Source organism: Mytilus trossulus, chromosome 8 (assembly GCF_036588685.1).
Source record: "Mytilus trossulus isolate FHL-02 chromosome 8, PNRI_Mtr1.1.1.hap1, whole genome shotgun sequence".
NCBI lineage: Eukaryota > Metazoa > Mollusca > Bivalvia > Mytilida > Mytilidae > Mytilus > Mytilus trossulus.
In genome coordinates, this window is record NC_086380.1 from 25113843 (window position 1) to 25130082 (window position 16240).

At 32.9% G+C, this 16240-nt stretch overlaps 1 long non-coding RNA gene across 2 annotated transcripts; it reads left to right on the forward strand.

The window, feature by feature from the left end:
- Nucleotides 1-1517: 1517 nt before the first annotated feature.
- LOC134681768 (uncharacterized) lies at nt 1518-16240 on the forward strand. 2 transcript variants are annotated; one of them, XR_010100686.1, is made up of 4 exons: nt 1518-1737; nt 5135-5247; nt 6394-6511; nt 16092-16240. It is a non-coding gene; the product is annotated as an uncharacterized LOC134681768 (long non-coding RNA). The 2 variants fall into 2 exon arrangements; XR_010100685.1 differs by having other exon boundaries at nt 5149-5247; nt 16092-16238.

The following is a 16240-nucleotide window of genomic DNA, read 5'->3' on the forward strand; positions in this document are numbered from 1 at the left end:
CTTCCCGGCATTGTGAGGGAACTAAAGAACTGAGTTGTTTAAGAATAGATCAACCACGGATTTGTATATTGGATCAACAGTGATAATATTTTTAATCTGTGATACATATTAAACAGTCTTGTTATGAAATTATGGACAGATTTCTCCGGCCTGCAGGTGAAAATAAAACTTTTTAATGCCAAGATAAAAAAAAATACAATACATAGTCTTTAGATGTGGGTTTGTTGTTAACAGTGAAATCGAAACAGGATACCAATTGCAATAGTAGTTTATAACCATACATCTATAATGAATTGAGAAAAGTCAAAAGAACGAAAGGTAAAAACGACAGTAACCGTTGGACTTACCATCACATAAAAAACTAAAATTGTGCCATGCAGTGATCATGAGGGACCTATAAATTTTCCTAAGAGTCCCACTGTCGGGCTGCTTAAGAGATAGCCTCTCTAGTCATGCTTCAGTGATAACTAAATAATCAATAAAGTTTTGCCCACATAAAGGGAAGGGGCACAGTGCTCTAAATCCGCCTATGTGCAACACGTACCTCTAAAATCACAGGCACTCGTCTACGAATTTGTTTTCCCTATATACCTTAAAATTCTCTATATACCTTAAAAAGGTATACACAGGCGGTTTTTTTTTTAGATGAGTGCCTGTGTCCAAAATATGATGAGTGAGTTCAGTTACTGTGAATGATAAAATTGAGAAAACAGTTACGAACTTCATCAGGAGCTTCCTGCTCAACATGTGGCAACCTATCATGTTTTAGAATATTTCAAGTGACGGCAAATTTAGTAAATAAACCTTTGATTTGATTGTTCATACTCCCTCTTTTTTCAACATGACTAATGAAGCAAGATTTAAATTTTTGTATACGTGTGTTGAGACTGATATAATTAGAATTATTGTTAAATTTATAAGCGACATGTACATTTCTAGAAATGCTCTATTAAGCACTAAATAACTTTGTGGTACCACCTCCGCATATAATGTTTATAAATTTGGTATGATATATATATGTTTGTATGTTTGTGTATAACAAATTTGTATTGTCTTGGTATCAATCCTGTGATTTTGGGATTTTAAACCAATAAAAATTACTTACTTACTTACTTACTCACCGTTTATTGACAAACATGTGATGAAAAGAACTGGTGAGCTTTTCGTTGAATATAATGAGAAGATTGTGTTGAAAATGTTTGCATAGTTCATGTCAGAGTTAAAAATTATAAAACAAAAGATGTTCTTATTTAATTTCCCATTCTCGATTCCAGACTAACTCTCTTATATCATTAGACCAGAGACATATAGTATTATATGTCTCTGATTAGACGTAAATGCGCGTCGAATACGGAAACCGGGAAATCTTTCACCGTGGCCGTTTTTTATACTATGACGCAAAAGGACGCTCGTCTGCTCACAGGAGTTTGAAATCCTATCAATGAGGGTCTATAAATATGTCAACTCGACTATCACAGTAGAGCTCATTGATAGGATTTCAAACTCCTGTGGTCTGCTGATTTTACTGTTTGAAAGGATGATACAAAGATTGAAACAGATGGTTCACAAAGCTATTGTAAACAGATATATTGAAATGGGTTGCATTGTCGATTAACTGGAAGAAATCGGGGAACGAAACATACATTTTAGAAAGTGGTAGGCAGTGTATTGTTTGAGTTCTTGGACCATCATGACCATGGGAAAGCGTAATGGCCAAATGTCAAAATATTATGAAAGGTAAATATCATAGACCCCCATCATAATCATGCACATTTTTAAGGAAGATGATAGTATTATACCTTCATGAAAAACATAGTGGTCACTGTTCATGTCATGCATGTAAACCAGAAAATCAGTCAAAAATTTACAAAAAGTTTTAAAACGGAAGCAAGTCAACTCGCCCCACTGGTAAAACGCTCCACTTTTTTAACAACAGGACCTTCTTTTTTTTTAAATCGCCGAACTCATGCTGAGGGAGCTTATAGTCTATGCCACCATTTGTATTGAATTGGATACAATTCAGTGGGTGGTGGGGGTTTGATTGAAATTTAATATAAAAGCCAGGATAAAAAAAAGGGTTACTTTGACATGTTTGACAACAATGGCCAATGCAGGATAACATTTTCATCCTAGCCAGCCCTCCCCCCTTTTTCCCCCCAAAAAACCTAGTCCAAATAGCTATAAATAACTACCCAAACCCTATCCAAATAATTTTGACGTCTTGAAAGGCTATTATAATGTTGATGTAAGGCGTCAAAGAAAAAAAATTATAATAGCCTTTCAAGACGTCATAATTATTTGGACTACCCAAACCCTTGAAAATCAAGTGGTTATACATCTTATCGCTTGTCGATTTAAGGCGTCAAAGAAAAAAATTATAATAGCCTTCAAGACGTCATAATTATTTGGACTACCAAACCCTAGTTCAAATAATTATGACGTCTTGAAAGGCTATTATAATTTTTTTCTTTGACGCCTTACATCTTCAAATAATTATGACGTCTTGAAAGGCTATTATAATTTTTTTCTTTGACGCCTTACATCGACGATGTAAGGCGTCAAAGAAAAAAATTATAATAGCCTTTCAAGACGTCATAATTATTTGGACTACCCAAACCCTTGAAAATCAAGTGGTTATACATCTTATCGCTAATCCCAGCTGACCCGGCCGCTTGAAATTTTGACACATACAACATACACTTTTCCATTGTACATGTGGCATCATATATTTTGTATTGTGACGTTAAAATTTTACAGGGACTTGTGTGATATCCAGAAATGGGATAAAATCATGGGGGCCGATCCAGCCATTTAAAAAGAGGAGTTCCCAACCCAGGACAAAGGGGGCCTGAGGGTTCCAACTCTATGTCCCCATTCAAATGCATTGATCAGCCAAAAAAGGGGATCCCCCTCCCCCCCCCCCCCTCAGATAAAAATATTTTTAAGTCTGACAGTGTGGCCCAGGTTAGAAAAACATAATTGTCGTCAGTAAAACTGCATTTTCGGCCATCAAATCCACAATGGACGGTGGCAAATCTTCAACTACTGTACTGTTATTCCGATTCTAATGCATAACAAAAAGAAATAGTATGTTCATGATGTTAGAGCTTGAAAAAATGTATAAATTTGACATACTAGTACAAAAAAAATCCCCAAAACTTCATGAATGAATTTTGCGCAAAGAACTTACATTTTGTAAGTCATGGCTAAATGTCATTATGTGACTTGAATCTTCATAGAAATGAAAACGTTCAAATTGGAACCTCTTTGATACCAATTCGAATAAAATAACTGTAAAACGGCGAATTTAAGATGGTGTTGATCTATTAATGACAACATGTAGTAATCCAATCAATTCAAAATTCAGATCCCTCATTAGTTATCCCTGGTCATGCTGGTTTAACCGTTAGCTGTGGAATTGACGGTAATTATGTAAACTTTAGCCAATTGTAGGATAAAAATTGCATTAGAATCACTTATTTACTACATGTATTATTTAATGTTTGCATTTATTGGAGAAAACATTAATTAACTAACCCGTCGCCAGTAAACTTAATTTGCGACCATCAAATCCACAATTGATGCCGTCGGAGCTTAAAATACAATACAGTTATCTCCTAAAAGTATGCATGGTCACAAAAAAAGCTGCCTGCCGGGTTTACAAAAAATTCTCATGTTAGGGAAACCAACAATTAATTATCCATGGCCTTACACAAATGAAAAAAACCAGAGATTAAATGACATCAATTTGTTACCAACTATATATGTCACCATACATCCTTTAACAATGAGCAAAGCCCATACATTATACCATATACTGTAAATTCTGAAATTAATGTATGCATTTATTATTGCTAATTTGTCTTAAATGCGATTTTAATTTTTTCGATTTTGAGAAAAATCCTGTTAAATTCATATAAAATATTTTTAAATGTGAGTTTAAATTATTGCGTTTACAACTCTGTCGCATTTTAGCAATAATAAAAACCTTGCAATAATTTCTGAATTTACAGAAATCAGCTATATAAAAGACCCTATTAAATGAAAATAAAAAATGTGTAAAACAATTCAAACAAGAATACTAACAGACTTAACAACAAATTAAAGGAAAACCTGCACCACTGAATTACAAACTCCTGACGTGGGACAGGCACATACTAATATGCAGGATGTGATTGGGGCTGGACTATATAGTTAGCAGTTTGTGGTGCCAAAATAAACCCACCTATATAATATATATATAAAAGAAGATGTGGTATGATTGCCAATTAATGAGACGATGGTCCACAAGAGACCAAAATGACACAGAAATTAACCATAGTTACTATACATTTGTAGATCACCGTACAGCCTTCAACAATGAGCAAAGCCTATACCACATAGTCAGCTATAACAGGCCCTGAAATAAAACTGTAAAACAATTCAAATGAGAAAAGTAACGGCCTTATTTATATAATAAATATGAACGAAAAACAAATATGTAACGTTAACACATAAACAAACGACAACCACTGAATTACAGGCTCATGACTTGAAACAGGCACATACATAACCTCAGTCCTTGTACATGATGTGAAAAGGGATTAACTCATCAGATCTATACCATGTATACAAAGAAGAAAGACATCTATTGACTAACAAAAACACACACAAAACGTGCTTTTTGACAGAAAATCTATTGGCATGCTGCAAGATACATGAAAGGTTCTTTTGTTACATGCCGGATATACATGATACATTGTATATGGATTATAACAGAAATGAAAACGTGCTACGTTCGAACATGACTTTAATCTTTCCTATATCATGTATATGAAAATGGTGTATTTTAACAGCAAGATCTAATAAACATCTGACGGTAATTAATGCCTGAAATGATTTTTTAACTCTATACAGCAAAATATATCAATTAAAATCAGAAAGTTCATACTGTAAATGTATTTTTTAGCTACATGTAAGATGCTGTTCACCTGTTGATCTTCTTTCTGTTGTTTGCTTACATGTTGTTTGCATTCACTCAAAAGAAAAAGTATATATATATAGTAAAGGTATAAATTAGTGAGCATCAGTTCAACATGTTCATACTACAATGCACATCTAGTTTTTGTCTGGACTTCTTGATTAAATAATTTAGATTTACAATTTTAGCTTGTTACCAAAAGAATGGAAAGTACAGTATTAAAACCACTGGTGAACATGTACTATACATGTAGGTGTGAATGTCCTGAAAAAAGAACAGATATCAAAGTATGTTCATCTGTAGAATTGCAGTTAATTTTGATAATTTGATGTACTGGTAACTTATGTTTTAAGTATAATTGTACATGTACACTGTTGCTTATTTTTCTATCTTTCCAATGTCAAGTATGCTTCAATGCACCCTTACCCTAATCCCCTCCTACTGCCCCATACAAACACACTTGAGATGTCAGAAGTTCAAATAATCATAGCATCTGCATTACAAGCTTACCTAGGTAGACTGGCCTACCCAATGTATATTTTTGCTTAAATTAAGGGTTTAAAACTTTTGAAAACTGTAGAAAATCAGTTATACTGACTTTTTATGGGCATTATGTTTTTTAGTCTGTGCGTTTGTTTGTTCGTCTGTCTGTCCGTCCGTCATGTCAAAATTTTTGGTCAAGGTAGGTTTTGATGAAGTTGAAGTCCAAGAACTTGAAACTTAGTACACATGTTCCCTATGATATAATCTTTCTAATTTAAATGCCAAATTAGAGTTTTACCATATTTTCACGGTCCACTTAACATAAAAAAATGATAATGCGGATGGGGCATCCGTGTATTAGGGACACATTCTTGTTTTCTATATGCCTTCATGTTTTAAGCTGAGTTTTGATATGTGATTCATGTACTTAGTTTTGAGTCCTGCACATATACATCACTGTACATTGATTGTCATTGGAGTTAAAATGACAATGACAGGTTTTTTTTTTAATATTGCTTCTTAGTGTTGATCAATTTACCTAATATATTAAATAAATAAAGTTTATAAATTATTGTCGCAGATTGAAATTTTTTAATATTTTAAAAATAAGCTGAATTAATGAAAAGAGATTGTGGTTGGATTGTCAACAAGAAAACTTTTCACTGGTCGAAATGAAAAGGATGCTATAAATTTTAGGGTCTCAACAGTGAACAAAACCATTCTATAGAGTCAGCTGTAAAAGATCCTGTCAAAACGAGCAATATTTAAATCCAGAAAACTAGTGATGTTCCAATTACCATGTTCAGTATATATTGGTTATAATATATAAAAAAATCACTTGTTTTCTTTCTCTTAACCAAAGGAGAACTTTATTGTCAATTTATTTTTATTGGAAGATAGTGCATCAGGTTCAGGTTTTATATGATAATCACAGGAATTTAAATTTTCAGTATTAGCTCCTCAGATGTCAGTGGAAGGGGAAGATATGTATATACATTATATGTTTAAATGAAATTGGTGACAGGATTAGATATAGAGGAGATCCTATAGCTACAGTATATGTAACTGGTATGTATTTGTTGAGGTATTTAATGCAAAAATACAGTATTTAAATTTTAATACAAAAATACTGAATTCCAAGGCAATTTCAAAAAAAGGGAAATCTATTGTGGTAGTTCCTAGGTTTTAAGAACAAAACATGTTTTTTTTAGGTTATTGCTTTAATACTTTGAATAAACAAACTATGTGCCATGCAGGGGACATTGGAACCCTGTACTTTTTCTTATAGTTAAAACTCCTTAAAAATATATGTCCCTGCATACAATACCAAGAGGTTTCTGTGCACTTTGATTTTCATTTGTAAAGTTTAGAAACATTCATACCAAATTTCAACCCTAATGAACTTCCGCAGCAGAGATAATCAAAAAAGTAATGCAAATAAACAATTTGCAGAGCATTTGGAGTTTTGAGTTATACCCCTATGGAAGATAAATGACAAAGTTTGTAGCTAGATGTTAACAGAATGCATCTATAGAGCTATAGACATTCTATTTTTATATGACCGCCTTAAAAATTTGGTGTTCTTTGTCATCTTTGTAAGCATCGTCCGAAGACACTTAGTTTCCAGACAGTAACCTTAGTTTAAATGAATGGATCTCTATGAAATATGAACACAAGGTTTGAAACCACAAAAGGAAGATTGGGATTGATGTTGGGGTTATGGTCCCAACAGTTTAGGAACAAGAGGCCCAAAAGGGGTCAAAATAAGTATTTTTCCTAGGTTCCAGACAATTACTTGTGTGTAAGTGTATGGATCTTTCTGAAATTGTACCACAAGGTTCCATAACAAAAAAGGAAGGTTGGGATTGATTTTGGGGGTTATGGCACAAACTGTTTATGAAAAAGGGGCCAAAACAATACTTTTCTAATACTTTGTATAAATTGCTTTTTAGCTCACCTGGCCCTTAAACAGGGGCTGATCCAGTCATTTAAAAAAAAGTCACTGTGTGGGGGGGGGTTCCAATTACATGTCTCCATTCAAATGCATTGATCGTCTAATAATAAAGGGAACCTCCCTATGCCGAATGGATCCGTGTCTGTCTTAAGTGAGCTTTTCTCATCACTTTGTGTCCGTCGTCCGTAAACTTTTACAAATATCTTCTCTGAAACTACTGGGCCAAATTAAACCCAACTTGGCCACAATCATCATTGGGGTATCTAGTTTAAAAATTGTGTTCCGTCACCCGCCAAAATAATCAAGATGGCCACCATGGCTAAAAATAAAACATAGGGGTAAAAAGTATATATTGGCTAATAACTCTGAACTCAAGGCATTTAGAGCAAATCTGACATGGGGGTTAAATTGTTTATTAGGTCAAGATCTCTCTGCCCTAAAATTTTCAGATAAATCAGACAATGGGTTGTTGGGTTGCTGCCCCTGAATTGGTAATTTTAAGGAAACTTTGTCTGTGTTCGGTTATTATCTTGAAATTTATTATAGATAGAGATAAACTTTAAACAGCAATTATGTTCAGCAAAGTAAGATCTACAAATAAGTCAACATGATCAAAATGGTCAGTTGACCCCTTAAGGAGATATTGCCCTTAATAGTCATTTTTTTACCAATGTTTCACCAATGTTTGTTATCTTTTACAAAAATCTTCTCCTCTGAAACTACTGAACCAAATTCAACAAAACTTAGCTAAAATCATAATAAGGGTATCTAGGGTGCAATCAACAGTTTTTAAAGGCAGTGCTTTAAGGCCTGACTTTTAAGTCATGAGGTTCATCTTTTCATACGCAATCTTTGCTGGGGGTCTTTTGGCCAGAAATAGATCCGGAAATGTTCGAATTTCTCCTCTTCTTTTTATGGTATGATATGGTTTTTGTTTCTTTCATTTACATTGGGGACTAAAGAAACGATCAGTGTGTATTGTTCGTTTTATAGAACTTGTTAATAGTGTGTATTTTGCATTATAAGCAGTCAACCTGACTACAAACTATCATTATTTGTATATTCCGTGTGGAAAGAGGTCGGGTCAATTTCAAGTGTTATCTGACATCTAAAGATTCTTTAATTAGTTCAGACGTTGATATAACAATGAAAAGTCGACTGAACATGATTAATATTGCATCTTCTATAATTCAAAGCGGAATTCGGTTTATGAACGAGAAACTGTAAAGCGTTTTCAATTTCGGTATTAGTTATGTATGTTGTCTACGTATTATCCTGGTTCCCGGTACTACGTTCCGGGTATTAGCTATTTGATATATTTGATGTGTAACATTTCAATCGGGTACCAGCCAATCTATGTGTGTATGTGTACATGATTTTCCGCCAAAATGACCGACTTAAAAAATAGTCCATAAACGTTCCGTATAATGATATGCAAATTCATAATTAATCGTAACTTTTTTTTTATCTTTGTATAATTAATATAACAAAATGGATTCCACAAAATTGAAAATAGCATTATTTTACGAGGATTTCTCATATTTTTTTCACTTCCGGCCGGGCGCAGTAATACGTATGTTTTGAAGAAGCTCGAAGAATTTGACAAAATTGAGAAGGAAACGGATAGATATACGTCCTTGCTATCAGGTAGAACAATTTAAATGTTCATAACAAACACATTTACTTCACACAAATAGTACAGGCTTAAGCTTTTTATTGTCTAGCTTATACTCGACTGTAATCAAGTGTTTAAACGACGGCGGGGACCTACAAGGTACGGGTCATACTGGGTCAAGTCTAAATATGTAAACATATCCACGTGCTTTTAGGTAGAACGCATCGTAATGCAATATCTTCAATTTTTTCCTCCTTTAAACATCGTTTAACCAGATATATTTCTCCTTTTTACATCGTTTAACCAGATTTATTTCTCTTTCAAATACACTTAAACACGGGTTGTATGTACGTATCTTTTCTAGTGTTTTCTTTTCCTTATTAAAGTTCATTTGTTGATGTTTAAATATTTTTGAACGACTGAACACAGGAGTGAATGAATGCAACAATTATATATACTGAAGACTTGGGCTGTACAATGATAGTGTACGTTTATCATACTGATAATTATTCTAGCAGTAATTATGTTAATTTAGGATGTAATGTTTAATGACAGGAATTTATGAGCTATGCGTCAGGCTTTCTGAAAAAATATCAATGACAATGTAAACAGGAACAAAACATTGACACGAATGATGCTCTCTTCTATGTTATATAGTTATTTAGGTATATGTGTTGCACAAGTTTCAATTAAACTTAAGTTATAAAACTTTTTTTCAGGGCACAAACCCACTTTAAAGAGACTTGTCTACTGCCATACCCATCCTATTTTCATGCACCATTTGCAAGCAAGAGACTGAATGGTTTGCAAAATTATAAATCAGGACGGTGTCCAATTAAAACAAAAGAACTAAACTGGATGAATATTATAGGAAAAATCTAGAGCCAGAGGAAAGTTTTGATTTGTGAAATTGGTTTTCCTGAAAAGTCATTCATCCTAGCCTGCAGAAAGGAACTATAACTGTCCACCACCAACTGACGAGCTAATGTTGAGCTTCACATATGGAATTACTCAAATACCATCAATGTCTATGTTTTCAGCACAGATTTCACAATTTATGACACAGCTGTGCTTTTTTTTATACCTGTTAAAGAGTTGTATACTAATTTTTTTTTTTTATCAATAAATATATATTATATTAATTGTGTCATCTAAGAACTTGTATTTTGCCAAAAGATGCATACTAGTGAATGAAAGTGGTGCAGTTCATTTTGCTTTGGTATATAGAATTGAATAACAATTGTTCATGTTATTGGAATGCATATAAAAATAAGGAGATGTGGTACAATGTATATGATATTTAGTGAGTTTATCAAGCAAAAGTGAATAAGAAATAGGTATAAGCAGTTACAGGTACTACTGTACAATCTCAAACAATGAGAAAAACTCATACCGTAAAGAGAATTTCATATTTACAAGTAAGTTTTATTTTTGTGTGGAATAATTTTCTTCTATTGTTTTAATTGCAAATATGGGAAGTGGTTAAAATGCTAATGAGACAGCTGTTATGGCCACAGAGCCTTAATTGAAAACTTCTTTTTCATTCATAACGGTAGATTTTGCCTGGAGTTAGAAACAAACATTTGTATCTGCCAACTTTTCAAAATGCACATGGGGGTTTTGTGTGAAAGATGGTTCATATAGTCATACAAAACCTTCAAGGGGGCCTTCAAATGGAAGCAGGACAAGTTGCCCCACTTTTTAAAAAAACACCACAAACTGATTTATCAAATCGCCCCACATGTGAAATTGGTTAAATCATGTTTAATATTACTCCTGCCAACTCGCCCCACGTGTGAAATTGGTTAAATCATGTTAAATCAGGGTTCTCGCTAAGGATTTTTGAAGGTAAGTCCAGGGACTCGTCATTTTTGGCGACGGTGAGTCATGGTAACTGTGTTCAGTTTATACAAAATATTTCAATATTGATGTATTTGTGGACTCGCCAGTTTTGAAAATGGTGAGTCCAGACAGATTTTGATGAGTCCAGGACTCATGGATTCGCCTTAGCTGGAACCCTGTTTAATATTACTCCTGCCAACTCGCCCTACTTATAAAAAAACGGTAATTTTTTATTATAAATATATATATATATAATTAAAAATAAAACTCGCACCACTTTAATGAAAACTAATCTACACAGAATACAAACAAACGGAAAATTCATTTAATTACTATTATTGATATATACTGAAATTATAATTCTAAAAAAAAACCTGATTGTTGAAGATAAAATGTAAGTTTTGAAGCTTAGTTATTTGCATAACAATTGAAAAGAAACCTGTTAATTGTATCATAATGCAATATAAGGAATTGAACTTATATTCAATGGGATAACATCTTTTTCCATACGTGGGGCGAGTTGGCATTACTAAATTCATCCTGGTTGATAATATATTTATCTAGATTTCACCTATTTCCATTAGGTGGGACCAGTTGGCAGGAGTAATATTAACAGAATTTAACTTATATACAACGGGATAACATCTTTTTACATAAGTGGGGCGAGTTGGCATTACTAAATTCTTCCTGGTTAATAATATATTTATCTAGATATTATCGTTTTCTATTAGTTGGGGCGAGTTGGCAGGAGTAATATTAACGGGATTTAACACAGTTCACAAGTGGGGCAATTTGGTAATCCAGGTTGGGGCAGATTTTTTATAAAGTTGGGCGAGTTAGTGAAAAAGTGGGTCTATTTGCTAATGGGGTGATTGTCATGGATTCCCTTCAAATATAATCTAATGTGGTGTTTAGCTTCTACTTGCATTAACAAGCTTATAGCCATTGTTGAATTAATTGTCTTCTTTAAATAGTCGACAAAATTGCTCTTACAAAATTTCCATTTGGGAGCCTCGAGCTCGATGGGGGAAATACTCTGCAAATACTGACAGTTGGCAGGTATGGTCATCAAAAAAGTTGACATGTTACTATGTACATTTACCATTATGTTACTTGATGTTCTTGCTATACACACATGCAGTACAGAGACTAGTCAATCTTTGTGAACTATTTTTTATGGGAGTCATAGAATATGCGTATACAATTAATAATTAAAAATAGTCTATTAATATTGAAAAGGAAAAGTTCTTATATGTCTAAAGAAGAGGGACGAAAGATACCAAAGGGACAGTCAAACTCATAAATTTAAAGCAAACTGACAAGGCCATGGCTTTATGACAGTCAAACTCATAAATTTAAAGCAAACTGACAAGGCCATGGCTTTAAAATGCATTTCATGGCGAGGCACAGAAAATATACTGTAAACAGTAGACTATAGATATAGGTGAACTAGGTACAAAAGAACTCTAAATCTTAAATTCTACAAACCACCTCTGTTCTATGGAACATAATGATATAACTGGACTAGAAATACACACAACCTGTAATTAACTGCCTTTACAGCGCCTTCGCGCTTTGATTTTCTATGACGTCATATTTTGAGGGACCATCTATAATTGACCCTTAGTGGTGTTAATGTTAATGAAGATACTTGTATAAAACTAGATATCATTAGAATAAGAATTGTCTCTAGTTTAGAATGAAATAAAGATAAATTGTACTTTTAATAGTACCAAAAAGTTTTATCCAGAGAAAATGGGGAAAACATTGCCTAATCTATGCATAAAAAACCTGAAATCAGGCCATGTGCACACCCATGCAGACATGATACATGCACATTTTTCATATTCAAAACTGTATGAATTTCATAGGTTTTTACCTGGTCTTTCTAAAAATTTATGCTTCAGGCTACGTTCGCCTGCTCCGAAAAGAGCTACATTGGGTGCAAAAAAACAGGATGTTTACAGTTTGTCTCCCCTTAAAACATGTGTATTTAATCTAATTTTTATACGACCGCAAATTTTGAAAAAAATTTCGTCGTATATTGCTATCACGTTGGCGTCGTCGTCGTCGTCGTCGTCCGAATACTTTTAGTTTTCGCACTCTAACTTTAGTAAAAGTGAATAGAAATCTATGAAATTTTAACACAAGGTTTATGACCATAAAAGGAAGGCTGGTATTGATTTTGGGAGTTTTGGTCCCAACATTTTAGGAATTAGTGGCCAAAAAGGGCCCAAATAAGCATTTTCTTGGTTTTCGCACTATAACTTTAGTTTAAGTTAATAGAAATCTATGAAATTTTGACACAAGGTTTATAACCACAAAATAAAGGTTGGGATTGATTTTGGGAGTTTTATTTTCAACAGTTAAGGAATTAGGGGCCAAAAAAGGGCCCAAATAAGCATTATTCTTTGTTTTCGCACCATAGCGTTAGTATAAGTAAATAGAAATCTATGAAATTTAAACACAAGGTTTATGACTATAAAAGGAAGGTTGGTATTGATTTTGGAAGTTTTGGTCCCAACAGTTAAGGAAAAAGGGGCCCAAAGGGTCCAAAATTAAACTTTGTTTGATTTCATCAAAATTGAATAATTGGGGTTCTTTAATATGCTGAATCTAACTGTGTATGTAGATTCTTAATTTTTGGTCCCGTTTTCAAATTGGTCTACATTAAGGTCCAAAGGGTCCAAAATTAAACTTAGTTTGATTTTAACAAAAATTGAAACCTTGGGGTTCTTTGATATGCTGAATCTAAAAATGTACTTAGATTTTTGATTATTGGCCCAGTTTTCAAGTTGGCCAAAATCGGGGTCCAAAATTAAACATTGTTTGATTTCATCAAAAATTGAATAATTGGGGTTCTTTGATATGCCAAATCTAACTGTGTATGTAGATTCTTAATTTTTGGTCCAGTTTTAAAATTGGTCTAAATTAAAGTGCAAAGGGTCCAAAATTAAACTAAGTTTGATTTTAACAAAAATTAAATTCTTGGGCCTCTTTGATATGCTGAATCTAAACATGTACTTAGATTTTTGATTATGGGCCCAGTTTTCAAGTTGGTCCAAATCAGGATCTAAAATTATTATATTAAGTATTGTGCAATAGCAAGTCTTTTCAATTGCACAGTATTGTGCAATGGCAAGAAATATCTAATTTCACAATATTGTGAAATAGCAATTTTTTTTTTAATTAAGAGTTATCTTTCTTTGTCCAGTACAGTAAGCAAGAAATATCTGCAATAATTTTATTTAAATTGGAGTTATCTTTCTTTGTCCAGAATCAACTTAAATCTTTGTTATATACAATATACAATGTATATTCACTTTTTACTACCAACTGATAAATTTAAATAATCTTTACCATTCAGTGATAACAAGTAGTTCTTTTACATCATGTATTTAAATGAGTAGTAATTGTTGCAAACTCCATTAGAATATTTTAATTGAAATTAGTTTTGGAATAAGGGAAAGGGGGATGTGAATAAAAAATTGGGTTAAATTTTTCTCATTTGAAATTTCATAAATAAAAAAAAAAAATCTTCAAACATTTTTTTGAGAGGATTAATATTCAACAGCATAGTGAATTGCTCTAAGAGAAAACAAAAATTTTAAGTTCATTTGAATACATTCATTCTGTGTCAAAAACCTATGCTGTGTCAACTATTTAATCACAATCCAAATTTAGAGCGGAATCCAGCTTGAATGTTGTGTCAATACTTGCCCCAACCGTTCAGGGTTCAACCTCTGCGGTCGTATAAAGCTACGCCCTGCGGAGCATCTGGTTAAAAATTGTTTTAATCATTCAACCTGTTTTAATTGAAGCTAATTAACTTATTTTTACAATCAAATATAAAAAACATGATACTTTTTTTACCAATTATGTTGATAAAAAGGGACTTCCCTCCAAGTCTATTTTTAGTTGGGGAATAACCCCTAGTTTTTCATACGAAACTGTTTATAGCACCCCTAGTTTAAAAATTGTGTGCGATGACCCCGCCAACCAACAAAGATGGCCACCATGGCTAAAAATAGAACATAGGGGTAAAATGTAGATTTTGGATTATAACTCTGAAACCAAAGCATTTAAAGCAAATCTTACAAGGGGTTTCCTTGTTTATCTAGTCAATATCTATCTGCCCTGGAATTTTCAGATGAATTGGACAACTGGTTGTTGGGTTACTGCCCCCCAATTGGTAATTTTTAAAGAAATTTAGCCGTTTTTGGTTATTATCTTGAATACTATTACAGATAATGATAACTTGTAAACAGCAATAATGTTCAGCAAATTAAGATCTACAAATTATAAGTCAAACATTACCAAAATGGTCAGTTGACCCCTTAAGGAGTTATTGCCCTTTATAGTAATTTTTTAACATTTGTCATTAATTTGGTAAATTTTGGTAAGTTTTTACATAGTGTCCTCTGTAACTAAAGGGCCAAGTTCATTATAGATAGAGAAAACTGTCAGTAACAAAAATGATCAGTAAAAGTTGATCTACAAACACATCATCATCACGAAAACACAATTTTGTGATGAATCCATCTGTTTCCTTTGTTTAATATGCACATAAACCAAGGTGAGCAACACAGGCTCTTAAGAGCCTCTATTTTTTTTACCAATTTCAATGGGGTTTTGTTCTTGAATTCATAGTGTTCTCTATTAAATATGCTGAATCAAACCGTGTATTATTTTTTGGGGGAATTTGGTCCCTGTTTTTAAATTGGTCTACATTAAGGTCCAAATGCCATATATATTATATATACAGGTAATGTGTAGTACACATGCATGAAAAGAGTTAGTTTTCATTATTAATTATTCATTTATTAAAGTAAAAAAATAATATGTAGTATTATTGCCAATGAGACAACTATCCATCAGAGCCTAAATGACTGAATGTTAGCAACTATAGACCACTTTACATGTATGTACAGCTTTCAACAATAAGCAAAACCAATACAGAATTTAGCAAGCTATAAAATATCATAGAATGACAGATGTAAAACAATTCCAAAGAGAAAACTTACAGCCTGATTTACTTAAAAGACAATAAGCAAAAAAAACCAACCATGGTAAATAGCAAAAAGAAAACTATTATTTCTCCACTACAGTTGTTCACACGATATTTAAATACATATATGTAAGCTTGGTAAATCATTACTTATTTAATTTATGTTATCATTTTTGCTTGATTGGTAAGCCAATATTTGATGTTATATAGTGTTTTTTTTTAATTACAGCAACTGTATTCCAAGAGTCTGATGGATGATAATGTATTACAGGATTTTATCATTCAAGCAACATCTTAGAAGCCTAGGAAAAGTGCTAATGTATGAAGGAAGCCTTGGATACAAATAGCAATTACAGCAATTCCATACAGGATAGAACT